Below are 16,258 nucleotides of genomic sequence, written 5' to 3'. Positions count from 1 at the left end.
TTGTTTGCAATGTCTGATCGCCCACAGCAGGATTGTTTTAGGGACCATTTAAGAGACTTAAGAAGTCAGAGTGGTGGTTTTATTTATAAAAAAAGACCAAAACAGCATATAGATTCAATATATCCATAATTTCGTAATGATTAAGCAAGTTAGCATGCATACTTATTTTACTTACATTTTTGGGATTGACCTAACTGTAAGTTTAATATCTTTCTGTAAAGAAACAAAACACACACCATAAGCTGCTCTAATCAGTACTTTTATACAGTTGTTTAGCTCACTGTTTGTTTTTTCAGCCCGCAACTTTACCATTTTGGTTCACTCTCACTGCTCTCATCAGTCGTTTTCAGCTGCAGCAGACAGATGAAATCAGTGAAAAAGCCTCGAAAAACTGGTGACACATAGTAAGTGGCGCATTTAGCATCTAAGAGACAGATATTTCCTATAATTGGGTGAAACTAAATAAGGCTAAATGAGAGTGAATATAGGACTTACATTTGTCCATTTGTAAGTAAGCAAGTGTTGCCTGGCGTGTTTGCCATGTCAACTTTTTTCAACACCTGCAGGTAAATCTTTCTGTATACGCAGTATATCGGGGTTTTAAATCCGGTGTCTGTGTCACCACACCGATAGTGACCAGCCAACCAGCATTGACTGGTTTGCCGGAACCGAAGGGGGAGCAACCATAGTGACAACAGCTCAGTATGGCAGAGCCTGTATGTCATAAGCGCGTCAATAGTGTTGTGTAATTACTCTCACTGTCAGAAGGGGGAGACAAAAGTTTTATACTGCAGATTTAAGTATTAATTGTGATTCAGCCACTTTTTACACCACTGCATCATTTAAACTCACCTTAAAGGCATCAGCTAGGATCTCTGCTCCTCTCTGATTGGTCCGTTTGGAAAGGCCCACAAAGAACTCTCGACCTGAAGGAAGACACTACTTCAGTTATGTAAGCAAATATCAATTCAATTCAACATTATGATGCTTGTTGGGGCAATTGTATACAGCGGCTTGCCACCCAGATCAACTGATACATACACAATACATAAGAAAACAAATAAAAACACTCTGAATCACAAAACTAAAAAACATTAAACCCTACAAACTTACACTTACTAAAAAACAGTATCTGTAAGGTATACATTGATATAGTCTAAACATCTTAAACACCAACAATACAGCGAGCCTGTGGCGCTACAGCAGATGAACACTGCAGTCACCACAGTGTGTGCTTTATGCATGCCTGTGAGAAAGGCCAACTGTGGTCAGTATGGTGGGGCACAAACAGACAGAGCCCTGAATGCCTGGCAAGGCTGCAGCAGCACACTGAGCTCAGGGATGGGCTCCTAATGTAGCTGCTGAGCCTTTACAAAATGAGCCGTTAGCCGGGGCCCTGCCAACAGGAAATGTTTCTAGCCCTGCCATGTGAAACCGATTTCAGCTGGAAGGAACGAAAGCACAAAGCCAGAGTCTAGAAACCCAATTAGGTGTACTATAGTTTTTCCTAGTGGCCTGAGCAGTGTAGAAGACAGTGACCCACACTTTAACTCACCACACGACTATTACAGTATGTGCAGAAGATCTAATAATGACAACCATGCTCCTGATTTTCTGCCCTCATCAATTTTATTACCTGATGCCAGAAGCAAGACAAGAGCCCAGAGTTGCTGCTGGTTTGATTTGACCATGCAGTAAGGTGCACAATGTTTTCGCTACTGATTATTTTTTGAGAGAAATTCTGTGCGCTGAGGCACCAGGTCATCAAGGTCGCACAGAGGGATGTTTGTGTGGAGGATCTCGAAACACACACACAATGGTCTTCTCACTTAGTAAACTCTCTGAGCCGTGACTGCAGAGGCCAACACTCTCTCACACTCTCATTGCTCTCTAATGTGTTTACAGATATCTTTTGTTTGTGCTTCCATTCAAAAAGTACACACATAGTTCTGATGAAGTTTAAGTATATTATGTAAGAAATAAGGCATTACATGTCTTGAGATGCAAAAATAAGGGGAGAGATAAAGAAGACCATAACATAAAGCATCCTGTTATACAATTTCAACAGACACCTCCAAGGCAACCAGAAATATGTACATTATTGTTGCTGTTTTAAAATAGTTTTTTAACGGTTGGAGAATTTCTGCATTTATTTATGCCCTGTACAGTGAAAATCTGAAGTAGAAACATCATTACTGACCTTGATTCTGTATTAATGTATATTGTCTGCTATGTAGCAGAAGTGAGTTACAAAACACAATTTCACTCTATAACTTGTTATATTGTGACAATAAACCTACCTACCTACCTCAAGTATTGAAGGACGGTGAAAATGCTTTATACTTTTATTGTTGTTATACTAAATGAACATTTGTTCTCTTTGCTGTAGATTGTGTTCAAGATGATGTGTATAACCTATAAAGCTTTTCTTTGTGTTAATATGCCCATGGTAGCTTCTGGTGTCAAAATTAAGTTGTACAACACTTTGGTCAATGTAAAATTATTCTGAAAGTGCTTCATAAAGTAAAAGTTCAATTAATTAAATAATGGGTCTTAAGGAACATCAGCTGTAGAAAACATCCAGACAAACCCCCACATCTTAAACCAAATTGTATTTTTGGATTTTACTTGCAGATTAGGTCACTAATGCAGTGCAGGAGATAAAACCTGATGATGCATTTCATATCACTGTCATAGCAACCCCACGGCACAACATGGCTAGCATGTATCCACATTTGTAGCCAGTTCAAACTAGGGCGATTAATTTTTAAACTCTTTAGCTCCTGTATTATTCAAAACGGATAAGCAGTAAATCAGTTTATAGTATGATTAATGATGAGTAATGGTGGAGAAGTAGTATCAAATTTTAATGATATGAGAAAGATAATTTGAGTCAAGGCATGGCATTAAATAATATAATATCATCAGGTCGGCCTACCTACAGACCTCAAGAAAAACTAAGTTCACCACAGTGTGTTATACAGTAAGCTCAATACAAAACCCACAGTTCAACCACCATTTAATGCATCCTTATCTCAGTTCAAATCTCCTAGGAGTCCATCTTTCTATATCCCTGTAAGCAAACAAAAAATACTCAGTTTGAGGTTCAATTCAAAAGTTGGCCAACGAAAATGAAACCAAGTGACGCCTCTCATGATTAATAGACAAGCTTAGTAAGTTCCCCACCCCTGCAGCGTCTGATGCTGCAGCGCACTGGCTGTAACCTGGCTGTAACTGTTGGACTTGTGCGTTTGGTTTGAAAGGTCGTTTCACAGATATTTCCTAAGCTGACTGGTGGCTGTGTGTGTGATGCAGACGCCGACCGCCACAATAGCTTACCTTACTACACGTGTAAAAAACCCCAAACAAATAAACAACCTACCCCAGATAGCAAGACATAATTGAATAAATATTGATTTTCCATCTGAATCATCAGAATGGTTGAGATTGAAATCTCTACCCTAAATAAATACGGCCATACATGAGCATGACATTGGAATAATACCGATTTATAGTTGTCCCGATTATATAATAATAATTTAATTTATTTGTAGAGCACTTTTCAAAAACAAGTTACAAAGTGCTTTAACAAGTGTAAAGACAATAATACCCCAAAAACAGTAATACAGAAACAATACAAGATAAAAGCAAGAAAACATTGAAAAGACTAAAATATACGTTTAAGATAAATATAAAATAAGTAAAATAGAATAAAAGGGATAAAATAAAGTCAGATAAGATTGGGAAAGGCTCTCCTATAAAAGTATGTTTTAAGATGGAACTTATAAGAGTTCACTGACTCAGCCGACCTGATTTCCTCATGCAGGCTGTTCCAGAGCCTCGGGGCCCTGACAGCAAACGCTCTGTCCCCTTTAGTTTCAGTCGAGACTCTGGAACAGACAGCAGACCTCTGCCCGAGGATCTCAAGGTACGTGCTGGTGGTGTATGGGACTAAAAGTTCAGAAATATAACAAGGCGAGAGGCCATGAAGAGCTTTAAAAGTGATTAATAAAATTTTAAAGTCAATTCTAAAACATACTGGGAGCCAGTGTAATGAAGCTAAAATAGGAGTAATGTGGTCATATTTCTTTGTTCTGGTTAAAAGCCTGGCAGCTGAGTTCTGGACAGTCTGGAGTCGATCAGTAGATTTTTGGGTTAAACAAGTGAAAAGGCTGTTGCAATAATCCAGGTGTGATGAGATGAAGGCATGTAAAATGGTCTCGGTGTCCTTAAAAGTTAACATAGATCAAATTTTTGCTATATTTCTAAGTTGATAAAAACATGATTGAACAAGCTTTGTGGTGTGCTGCTCGAAATTTAAATTACTATCAAACCAGACACTAAGGTTCTTTGCCACAGGCTTAATGTGATTTACTAGGGAACCAGCAGATGGCAGTATTTAGTTTGCCATCTGCTGGGACCCGATGACCAGGATTTCTGTTTTGTTTAGGAAATTATTTGACATCCATTTTTTAACTTCACAAAGGCAGTCGGTAAGTGAACTCAGCATTCCAGGGTCTGTGGATCTGACGGGCAAGTATATTTGTGTGTCATCAGCATAAATATGAAAAGAAATACCATGTTTATGGATAATATGTCCAAGGGGAAGCAGATACAAAGAAAACAAAATGGGTCCTAAGACCGACTGGACAGAACGAAGAGACATAGTGGTTTACAGACACCAAAACTTCCTATTTGACAGGTAGGATGAAAACCATTCTAGGGCAGTACCAGAGATCCCCACCCAGTGCCTCAGTCTGTCTAACATGATGTTGTGATCAATGGTGTCAAAAGCAGCGCTAAGGTCCAGGAGTACCAGGACTGAGCACATGCCTTCATCAGCAGACATTAAAAGGTCATTGGTGACTTTAAGCAGGGCAGTCTCAGTGCTGTGGTACTTCCTGAAACCAGACTGTAACTTTTCAAATAATTTGTTATTTTCCAGTACAGTGATCAGCTGTTTGGACACAATTCTTTCTAGAATCTTTGCAATAAAGGCAGTTTTGAAATTGGTCTAAAATTATGTGGGAGGGAGGGATCTAAACCAGGTTTCTTTAAAAGTGGGTTCACGCAAGCCATTTTAAAATAATCAGGGACATAACCAGTAGATATGGAGCTGTTGAAAAGAGAGATCAAATGGGGCCAAACAGAATCCATTACTTTCAGTAAAAATTTATAGGTATTACATCAAGTGGGCTGGAGGACACTCTCATTTGTGATACTGTTTTTAAAAGCTCAGACAAGTCGATGGGATAAAACTGGTTAAAACTCTCTTGTTGCTGGTGAGGAACCTCTGAGTAAGAGGCCGCGGGGGTAATAGAGGCTCTGATTGACACCACCTTATTGGTAAAATAAGATAAAAACAATTCACAGATTACTTCCAGCTGAGGCACAAGGAGGGGTTGGGTTTATCAGTTGATCCACAGTCTTAAACAGAAACCTGGGATTGTGTTTATGTGTAGTAATGAGTTCAGAAAAATTGTGTGTTCTCGCATCCTTAACCATGTTATTGTAGTTAATTAATAAATCCTTCAGACTGAGGTAATGGACTTGGAGACTGGATTTTTTCCATCTGCGCTCTGCTTTCCTGCATTCCCTTTTTAGGCTGCGAATGCTGTCATTTATCCAGGGTTGCTTACTAGCTTTAGACGTAGGCCTAACCTTTAGAGGAGCAGTAATATTTAGTGACGACAAGCAGATATGATTGAAGTGATCGACCAGATTGTTGGTGTTGGAATCAGACAGGTGTTGGCTTTGGCTCTGAAAGAATGTGCAAAACTTTTTTTCATTAAAGATGCGAGAACACACGGAGCTTGGTGAGGCGGCATGAGTAACAGGCCAATCGCAGCTAAAAAGAATACATCTGTGGTCAGATATGGTCATGTCCACTAATTCCACAGAGGAAATGCTGACACCCAGGGTAAAAACATATTTAAAAAGTCAGTTGCATTAACATTGGTGGGGTCATCAACATGAATATTAAAATCCCCACAAAGAACAATTCTGTCATAATTTAAAACCAGAGTAGATCAATTATAACAAATATGATAGGTTGCAGCCCTCCAACTTTAAGAGTGAGAACTTCAAAGGAGTTAAATTCATCACAGCGTACTTGATGACATTTAACATTTTTCCTATACACGCTCACTAGCCCACTGACCCTCGGTTGACTAAAACAATCATATTGAGGCAGACACAGTTCAGCTAGCTGGCTATAGTCATTCATTTGCAACCATTATTCACGTAAAATCTAGACAAGATAAAATCATTTAAGATAAAAGTCTTACTTGAAAGTGATTTCACATTTAAATGAGTTTGTTTTGGGTGCTGGATTGGTGCAGTTGTCCTAATCCTTAAGAGATTACTATTATTTCTGTGTGGGATGTGCACATTTCGGTTTACTGGTCTATGCGTGATGATGACAGGAATAGAAGTCTTTGGAACAGCGGTGGGAGCAGACGGTTTACATGCCAGCAGGTGGAGACAGTTTTTTGTGGCAGTGAGGCAGAGATCTGTTCAGTGAGCGGTGGTGTGTCCAGCTGTGCTGCATGAATGATTAGTCATTCACGTAAGTCATGTGTGGACCGCACCACATGCTGTATGTGAGCAGCTAACATTTCTGAGCCCTGTTTGTTTGGGTGAAGTCCGTCTATCTTAAAAAGAGACATTCTTTGCCATAAAATATTAAAGTTATCAACATAACACACACCGTGAGCCCTGCAGGCGGACTGGAGCCAGTCGTGGAGGCCAAGGAGTCTACTGAAACGGCCAGCCCCCGACCAACTGTATGTGACCAGAGATAAAACAGACTTTCCACATGCTTTAAAAAGTTAAAAAGACGGTAAAAATCTGATTTTGTCAGCTCAGACTGCTGAAGAGCTGTGTCATTTGTTCCCACACGGACTATCAATCTTGTGATGGAGGACGGGAGCGATGGCATTAGGTCCTGGAGTTTTTTGAAATGTCAGCCGTGGTGGCACCGGGGAAGCAGTGAGTGGTAGTGTTAAAGAAACGTATGTTTCTGGTTATGGAGTCACCAATTATTAGTGTGGTTGGGGAGAAAAGGGGATGAGGAGATGCCGGTTGTGTGGTTCCAGAGCAGGACTGAGCAGAATCTGCTTCAACACTGCGTGCGGACTGACTTTGGAGTGTGTGAGCTGCCGAGTGTTGTGTTGGAGTAGCAGTAACAGACCTGAGAGATCACCGTTTGCCGCCAGTGCGGGAGATGTAGCCAGTGGAGGAGATGCAACAGTGTCGGCAGGCACTGTCTGCCGAAAGGGATCCATATCAGGGAGACTCGAAGCCGCAGGTGCATCCGCTGGATGGACCGGAGTGTTGTCAGACAGGGCTGCATAGCGGTTTGAGAGGTGGATGTGCGGAGGAGAGGCAGCTCCGTCCGAGCCTCTCTTGCAGCCACGGACCACCACTTCAGCCTAGGTTGACTGATGCTTCAGAGTCGAGCAAGAGGAGAGCCTTGGAAGGCTAGAGGTGTCCCATAGCACAGTGTTCTAGATGTTAGCGGTTGCGCTAAGAGAAACAATCTGTTTGGCTTGTACTGAAGCCACATCCATAAAGCCAGTCAGCAGGGAATCTTTCTCTTTGAGTTCCTCTGAAAGTCGTCGGATGTCTTCCATAAGGTCAGCAATCTTTTTGTTCGCTTTCTTAAGGAGTGAGCAGTCCTCATGGGGCAGAGTTATCTCGACTAGCATAGTCACCGGAGCTTTGTTGTGGTCAGTAGCGTTGATGGTGTTTTTACGGTTATCTATCTTAAAATTCACGTCGGATGACTAAAATCCTTAACCCACGTAAAATTTAAGTTAAAAATTTAAGTTAAATAAAAAGGATATAAAAAATGTAACGAGAAAGTGTGGATTAAAACTGGATAAGAGTCCAGTTTAAGACTCGACACCTGTCGGAGAAGTCCAACAGGTGGCTACAGACGCCAACGCATGCACAGAGATTACGTCAGCGATCTTACTTGATTTAGCATTGATTTGTAGTTGACTGGATAACAACAACAATGTTGAAAATTCATCTATTTATAGTTGACCAGAAATTACGTGATATTGAAAGGCCATTGATTTATAGTTGACTGGGAAATATGATTGAAAAGTCATTGAATTATTGTTGACCGGGAGACCATCACTTGGTGGATCAACGTTCCTGAACCCCACACAAGTCCACATCAGGTAATCACAAATTTATTTATCTAATGTTTAATTGTCCCACATTTGTAGACATTCATTGTTTATTGACATTGTCTCACATTATATGCAGTCATAGACTATATACAAGTGTTTCAATACCATTTTATACTGACAAATAGCACAATATCCAAGCTCCATAGTAATAGGGGGAAAAAAGTTACTTTTCTAGCATAAATGCTAACTTTATCACCAGAAAATTTCCTATACAGGACTGTAAATCATGATAATAACTGTATTTTATTTTTGCTCAGATTAAGTGCTTTGCAAAATATATACATGCTTTTCTCATGCTCGTAACTGATCCTAGCTAATGCCCCTGTCATTTAACATTAAGTAAGCCAGCTAACTTCATACATCTGTCAGTCTTCTACAACTTTCAGCCTCCAGATTCAATGTATGACTGCATTTAATGTTAGACAATTTAAATTACGTTAAACTATAAACATCAACTATAAACAGCACGTGGTTAGTTAGCTGTAACGTTAATGAATTCAAGTAAGTTAACTGTTAGGCTTTGCCGAATATAATATCTATATAATAATATAGCGCCAATTCAGCCTGACTGACATTGTTCATCTTCACATCCTTTTCATTACTGAAAGTTATTTTGTTTGTATGTTTTCTGTTATAGATGCCCTGACTGAACCAATGGGGACAGAAGTCTTTGACTTTGCCCAGGCAGCACAAAAATGGCTTCCTATGCTCCAGACCGGATGGGTGGACAGAGCAGAGCAGGAGTAGTATAAATAAACTTGTATTTTTTAACTGATTATATTGTCTGTTGTCATTTATATATTTTAATATATTATAGTCTCTTTTCTGTGGTTTAATATTGGTTGAAATAACACTGAAGTCACGTTGATTTTTAGTTAGGCTATCATTTCAATGTTGTTTCAATAGTAATATTGGTTGAAATAACACTGAAGTCACATTGATTTTTAGTTAGCTATGATTGAGAGCGGAATCCTGCTTCATCACTGTAACTTCCCCACCAACAGCCTCTCCTTGCTGAGCGAGTCTGCAGGCCTGTTTAGACCAAAGGTGTTGCCAGTAGCAACACAGAATGTTGATCTAAAGTGAGAAATTAATAACGCGAAAATGACTGCTTTCTCTATAGAGATCAATTTTTTCCCCGCTGGCGTATAAATGCTGTTTTTTTCAATCTTTATCTTGGCAGTGATACCTCTCAACAAAAGTGGGTGGTAGCCTAGGCTAAATAACATACTCTTAGGAAAAGTCAAAGACTGGGGGACTTGAATATTGTATAGATAAAACAGGCTTAGGCTACAATTGAAAAACAGCAGCAGGTAAATTTTAGAAAGTACAGCTGAGGGGGCAAAGCCCCTCGTGGCACCGGGCTGCTTAAGGCCATTGTACAACAACAAGTCAAGGTACAGCATAATGTGCAAAGTTGATGCTTCATAGCAGACTGCTTTACTCTTGGGTGTCATGTGACCAGAGTGTAATCGCAGCCTTTGTGATTAGAAAATCAAATTTTTTCACACAGCGATATTTTGGCAAATGCAATTAATCGTTCAGCCCTAGTACAAACTGACACAGACAACATGGTGCCACATGACACAGACAACATGGTGCCACCTCTCTGCATGTCTCACCGTCATAGTTTCATCTACAGCATATATTCAATTCCAGTATAAACTAACAACTGGCAAAACAATGCAAAAGATCTACTCAATGGCTTTCAGAGCTTATAGAGCTCTGTAACAGCTATTTTATGCAACAATGTGATATACCTTGAATGAATTTATGGAAACCCCAGAGTAAAAATGGTACCCCTTTAGGAAGCGTAGCAGCTAAAAATGTTTTTAAATCTTCCATATGTTTTTATTGTAAAAATATTTTACTTTATTTGGTTTGGATTTTATTCTATAGTCTTCTATTTTATTTTTACTATTTGTTATTTGTTTCTCGAGCTAGGCACAAACAAATTTCACTACATGTACGGTGTATGGTTGTGTATGTGACAAATAATCTGGATTTTTTTATTTATGCGGATGGCTTTAGGATGTTGCTTGACTGGAAGGTTTAGGTGTTCCACAAAATTTAAGGGATTGAGGGGACATAGCTTACCTGTAAAAAGCACATCTCCTCCATCCAGTGTGGCATTCTCATCAGTCATTTCCACAATGTTCAGATTCAAATCTTTCAGAGCTCCTTTCATTGCCTCCGTCTGGAAGAAATACAAGGACACAAACAGAAATACATGTCAAACATCTGCTGATATTAAACAAAAGACTGAATCGTAATGACGTACAGTAAGCTACACCACTAAATAGCCCAAACCATCAGCATTTCCTATCTTCAGGACTATTATGATACGGTCCAGTTCTAATCAGATGTCTGTAAACAAGATGATGAAAATCAGTTGAGGATTTTCACTGGATTTCTGTAAGGCACAGTATTTTGCAGTACCCAGATTCCTGAGACTGAGCGCAATGAAACAAAACCTTTTCTCTCCAACTGATTTCAATGACATCATTTTAATGAGCCATGAAATGATGTCATTTTGGAGGAAGTTATGTTAAAACTTTTACAAGTCAGTGGCTGCGGAAAATAGGTACGCTAAAGGACCGACACAAACTAGCCTCTTCCTGTCCTCATGTTCTGGCTCATCTGCCTTTCATATATTTACAGGAAGGAAGTAAAAGGATGCCACCCAGATAACATTAACATATATTATGAAATGCATTCGCTGGATGGAAAATTAGGGGTAATCCACATTTCACCTGCATGTCCTCCCCGCTGAACTGGAAACCTGAGGAAAGAGCAGGTCTTTTTTTGGCTGAACTTCGGTTGGTCTGCTCTCCTGTCTGACCGCCCAGTGTGATTTTACTGTCCTGTTTTTGGGGTTCCCGCGGGAGTATTTTCCAAGGCCAGTCATGTTTGCAAGAGCATCAGTGTTTCCACAAGCCCTATCTCACTATGACCTCAGCCTGCTCACTGTGCTTTTTTGCCAACACAATGCTTCTGCTTCTCCTCATTTGTGGAGGGCCGAACAATGAGGTCATCCAGGTAGACTGCCATTCACTTGCCCAATAATACAATGAAGGCCTACATTCACATGCATGAATACACAAATGTCCTTTTCTTGAACTGTATTATGCAATACAGTTCAACAGCACCACAAACTTCTTCCTCCAAAATGGCCTTACAGGTAAATAAATCTTTAAAACAGTTCATGAAGATAGGGTTTATTGTAGAACTGTATTAGACTGCATTCGATTTAGCTAGGTGTATCTAATAAAATGGCAACTGACTATATGTTCAAAACAACATACTATTATTTAATCTTTTACAGCTGTTTGTTTGGATCACTGTTTCTTTAAATAGCCTTATGAACCAATGGCACTTTTCCGATCTATTCACCGTGACAGTGGAATCCCACAGAATAATCAAACTTTCCTCCTCCATGTTTCATCTTCACTGCAGGCATTCTATTCATCTTTCTGCTTTAGTTAACCAGGAAGAACACAATGTCCTTCCAAGTAACTGGGTTCACAAATTTATTAGTGGTTTCTTAAAAGCTTTGACAGCAACAGTGTGCAGCATATTAAGTTTAGGTAACAGTTAATCCCTTTCATTTTTGTGTATGCTAAGCAAAGGCATTGCTGACAAACTCTGCTTTTCATTTAGTTAGGTTTGTAGGTATGTTGGGTGACAAATAAAAGGTTGACTCAAGTTCTGAGAAAGTTAACAATCCAGATGGTTGGCTTGATGGCTTTTGATGTTTGTTCAAGTCGTGTGTTATGTTGTCTGTGTCTCATTGCTGTGGAGTCTCAGCTGGTCCCAAGTTATTCCTACTCCATCACTGATTCATCATTTGTGAGGGAAACCTCAGTCAGTTCAAATATTTAATGCATTAACAAAGACCTTGCCTGCATGTCTGTGCCCATCAATGAGGCCAGATTAGCACAACAAAGCTAGAGAACAGGCACTCAATATTTAATTTCCAGTATAATCCACTATATAATTAAAAAACACCTTTTGCAACAAGCTTACACACATTATACACACTGTTCCGAGTCTCCACCATAATTAACAGCCACTGCTTGTGCCCTTTTTCTTCTGTCTGTAGCACACTGCACTATCACAGTGGTCATCTGCCCAGGAATCTGCAGGACTGTATGAAACAACTCTTTACTTCATGTCTCTGGCATTTCCTCTGACATCACTGGAGGTAATGGCTCCTATACATACAAAAGTATGATATCTGCTCTGTCTCCTGTGTGCGTGTGGTAGAGATCATCAATTAGGTCTTTCCACGTAGACCCAAAGAAATGTAGCCCGTGAGTTTTGACTGGAGATTTAGTACGCACGGAAAATGAGATGTGGACAAAAAACAAGCACAAATGTGTTGGAAAAAGAACTAGAACAAACGGAAGAAAAATCTACATTAGTACCATGTCACCAGATTTTAGTAGGTTAGGTAGTTCACACTGAGGAGAAGATTGTGTGTAGTGATGTCATGGTCTTGTGTATACAGTTTGGGAATGGTGAGGTATACACTGACTACACAAAGATAAATTACAGACTTACTGTAATTTATCACTTACTATAAACAAACAAAGGCTGCTGCCAAATCCTGCAAGAAAAACTAGAATAATCACACAAATAAAATGTTCACAAAGCAGACCCCATCTAATATCAATTTGTGGCTTTAGAGCTAAGCGACAGTATCATCTAGTCTACTCCAACATCAGTTTACAATGACATAAACTTTCATTTTGCATTAGCACAATGTATTGCTTTACTTTAATTGTCTAAATTGGCCACCTGCAGCTGAGATTGACAAACTCAGCGGTGTCCTTGAACTGTTTTATGAGCCTCCTCTGACTCATATGCAGTTTCCAGATTTGGCTAGCTGCCTTGGAGAAGTTGCTGAGAATCATCTTCCCTTAGCAGCACTCAAGCCTAGCTTTGGGCTTGTGAATTCCATACGTACAAAGTCTCAAACAATCCAATATGGATTCGGACTGATTAGCATCACTCACGTCTAGCAAAGGTTAAAACGGTGAAAGTTAGCGAAGGAAAATATTTAAGTTAGGCTTAAGTCAGTCTGGCAGAACATGTGCAGTGTAGGTTACAATGTGTCCGTTAAGTCTGTTGTTTCCGCAACTGCTGGAAAAGTGAAGGCGGTTAGCGCTAGCTAACAGTATTCCCATTCAATTACTTTAAAATGTCTTTTAATAGGCTACGTTTTCTGAAGTGGTTGTCCACTGCATCTGTTAGGGCCTGTCCATAGGCTCGCCATTCATCTGTGACAACATCTGAGCCTCTTCTTACATGATGTTGGTTGGCAACAGGTCTTCTCTTGAGCGATCTTTCACCACCCTGACAATGAGTGTCCTTGATGTAATTATGATGTGTTTTCTTGCTAAACTGCAAAATGTTCAAAATTCATACAGATCGTTCATAAAGTGAAGAAACATAAATAAAAGTTGTTTTCCTGCGCAAAATGTGTGTCACTTTACTGAAAGCAAACAATGACGTGTTATAAGGTCTTATAATTAGTTCATATGGTATTGTGCCAACCTGTAATATATTATACAGGGATAGATATTTAACACTTTACTTAAAGCAAACAAAGACATGCTATATAACATTAAACATTACTATAAGCCATTATTCCATTTTATATCACTAATTCTAAATGTTGACTAAAGTGTATTTATAACGAGTCGATGGTTATAATGTCTTATGGAACATGGCGGAGATTCTTGCCGCATGTTGACATAAACTGGTATTACTATTAGTTATAAAACATTACATCAAAAGGTCATAATACATTTGAACTTTTCTATAGCGCCTAATGCATGTTTGTAAGTGATCATAACTATAATGTCTTATGAATGCATTATATCGTGTTATAAATATATGCGTAACTCATTATAGCGATGACCTTCATAGAAAGTGTTACCAAACATGTTTCTGCATCTTATACCAAATGATGCCCCGACGGTTTGAGACCCTGAGATTTATGGAGTTACTTTTGCGTCAAAAAATACTTTATTGATCCCCGAGAGGAAATTCTTTGTCACAATTGCACACTTGTCAAGGAAGAGAAATAGTAATAAAGAGTATAAAAATATAAGAGTATAAATATAAATATAAGAAAAATATAAGGATTGTGGGTATGTACAATGTTTACATTATTAAAGATTATTATGGTGAACCAAAAAGAACTAGTCAATAATAGAAGCAGAGAATATTGCTCATTAATTATTAAACAGATAATATTGCACAAAAATAGATAATACGGCCCAGTTTAAAAACTAACTAAGTGTCCGTGTGTCAGACACTTAGAGGGAGGAGTTATAAAGCTTGATGGCCATAGGCAGGAATGACTTCCTGTGGCACTCTGTGCTGCATTTTGGGGGGATAAGTCTTGCACTGAAAGTGCTACTGTGTTTGAGGCTATATTATGCATTTAAAAAATAGGTTTGAGAGCAAAAGTACCCACACTCACAAATGTGTGATTAAAAATGTCATGCAAAAGCTTTGTTGGCAAATCCAAAATATTGAGCTGAAATCTTGTGGGTGGGACGTAGAAAAGATGCGTATCTATTGGCCAGTCTTGATCAGAGTGACAGCTTGAATCATGTCTACTTCGTAATAGCAAGAATGCTATTTGAACTAAATGCATCTTTTGTAGGTCCCACCAATGGGACTTGAGCTCAACATTAATTGAAGCAGATAACCTATATTCCAGTGCAAAGTTGGCAGGAGTGCACCTTTATCATGCTGTCTGGTTTAATGGATAACTGCAAGGTTTAATGGAGGTTTATGTGCTAACAAAACCCTCTGCAATGTCTACAATGAAAATCAGGCAAGCGAAGGTGGGGAGGGGGGGGGGGGGGGGGTCACACAAAGACATCACTTGATAAAAAACTTCGTATTACGTTACAAGTCACAGACACGATGGATATTTTACAAGCGAGGACCAGGTAAAGCAACAGTGAACATACAATTGACATATTGCTTTAGGTTGATTGATAGGCTTCGTCATTAACAAGCCGACGTGCGGATCATTACAGATGGCGGGTGGATAACTCCGCAAAAGAGACGACTTCCATGTCTTTTGGCTGACTTTATAAAACATACTGCTGATGCAGAAAATCAGGAGACCGGAGAGAGAGACAGAGAGGCGGGGCAAGTTGGTATGTTTGCAGTGAGAGAGGTGTAGGTGTGTGAGTGTGTCTGAGTGTGGGGAGAAGTGATGGAATTTGGTCTTCTCTCCTATAGGCGAAGATACAGATTGCCCAAAATAAAAACTCACCGATACAAATTTTCCTTTGCACCCACGGCAATTAATGCCCTAAATCTGTACTGAGCTTGAGCTTCTGCTCAGAACGATAGATTGTTGAAGCTACCATTTCAACTTACTGAGTACTTTTAGACGAACAAAACAGGTTGTATATAACTCATGTATGTTTGTTTTAACCCTATTGCAAATCAAATTTCCCCTGGTGGGACTAAAGATTGAACTTAGAAGTCGAGGCAGGTGCAAAGCAGGTATAAAATACTAATGTCCGCGGGGATTAAACCTGCTTTCACAGGGCATTATAATAACAATCACGATGCCAGCTCAACATCGGCCCAACCCTATCTCAAGCTATTTATTATTTCTTGTTTTACTCAGTTTAAAATTTTTCTTTGATACCATGCAATCAACAATTTTTTGTCCATAATACTACAGCTAAATGGATCGATCACACCATTCTCAATAACTCTCTGTAACATGGGAAAGTCCCACCAGAATAGCATTTCTGAGATGTATTTTTGCATTAGGGGTATATTGTATATTTGCATCTGTGAATATGACATATAAATTCGCTTACATCACATATCTTGCACATTGCAACACTAAGCACAGAAATGTAGAGTAGCTGAAGCTTTTAACCTGTCTGTTGTATGCATTCTTCTATAGTTGTGTTCACCTGTATCAGTCTAATAAAATGAATGCTTGTTTATGAATTTTATTGTAGGTTCTGGCAGAACACTAAGTGCTGTAATCATGATTGGCAAAGCTC

At 39.3% G+C, this 16,258-nt stretch overlaps 1 long non-coding RNA gene across 6 annotated transcripts in view; it reads right to left on the bottom strand.

The window, feature by feature from the left end:
• Nucleotides 1–819: 819 nt before the first annotated feature.
• The window catches only part of LOC119898480, a 31,596-nt gene continuing 16,157 nt past the window's right edge, over nt 820–16,258 (bottom strand). For 5 of the 6 annotated variants that reach the window (XR_005443544.1, XR_005443545.1, XR_005443547.1 and 2 more), the window contains exons 2-3: nt 10,299–10,398; nt 824–926 (exon numbers count right to left, since the gene is read on the bottom strand). This is a non-coding gene — a long non-coding RNA (uncharacterized LOC119898480). Of the gene's footprint in view, nt 927–10,298; nt 10,399–16,258 lie in introns of all 6 variants that reach the window. The other variant, XR_005443549.1, reaches the window with a different exon arrangement.

Source organism: Micropterus salmoides, unplaced genomic scaffold (assembly GCF_014851395.1).
Source record: "Micropterus salmoides isolate LMB-PRFRI ecotype aquatic unplaced genomic scaffold, ASM1485139v1 Ms_hic_scaffold_1165, whole genome shotgun sequence".
Lineage (NCBI taxonomy): Eukaryota > Metazoa > Chordata > Actinopteri > Centrarchiformes > Centrarchidae > Micropterus > Micropterus salmoides.
The sequence above is the reverse complement of the archived record's forward strand: the minus strand, read 5'-3'. Positions and strand labels throughout refer to the sequence as shown.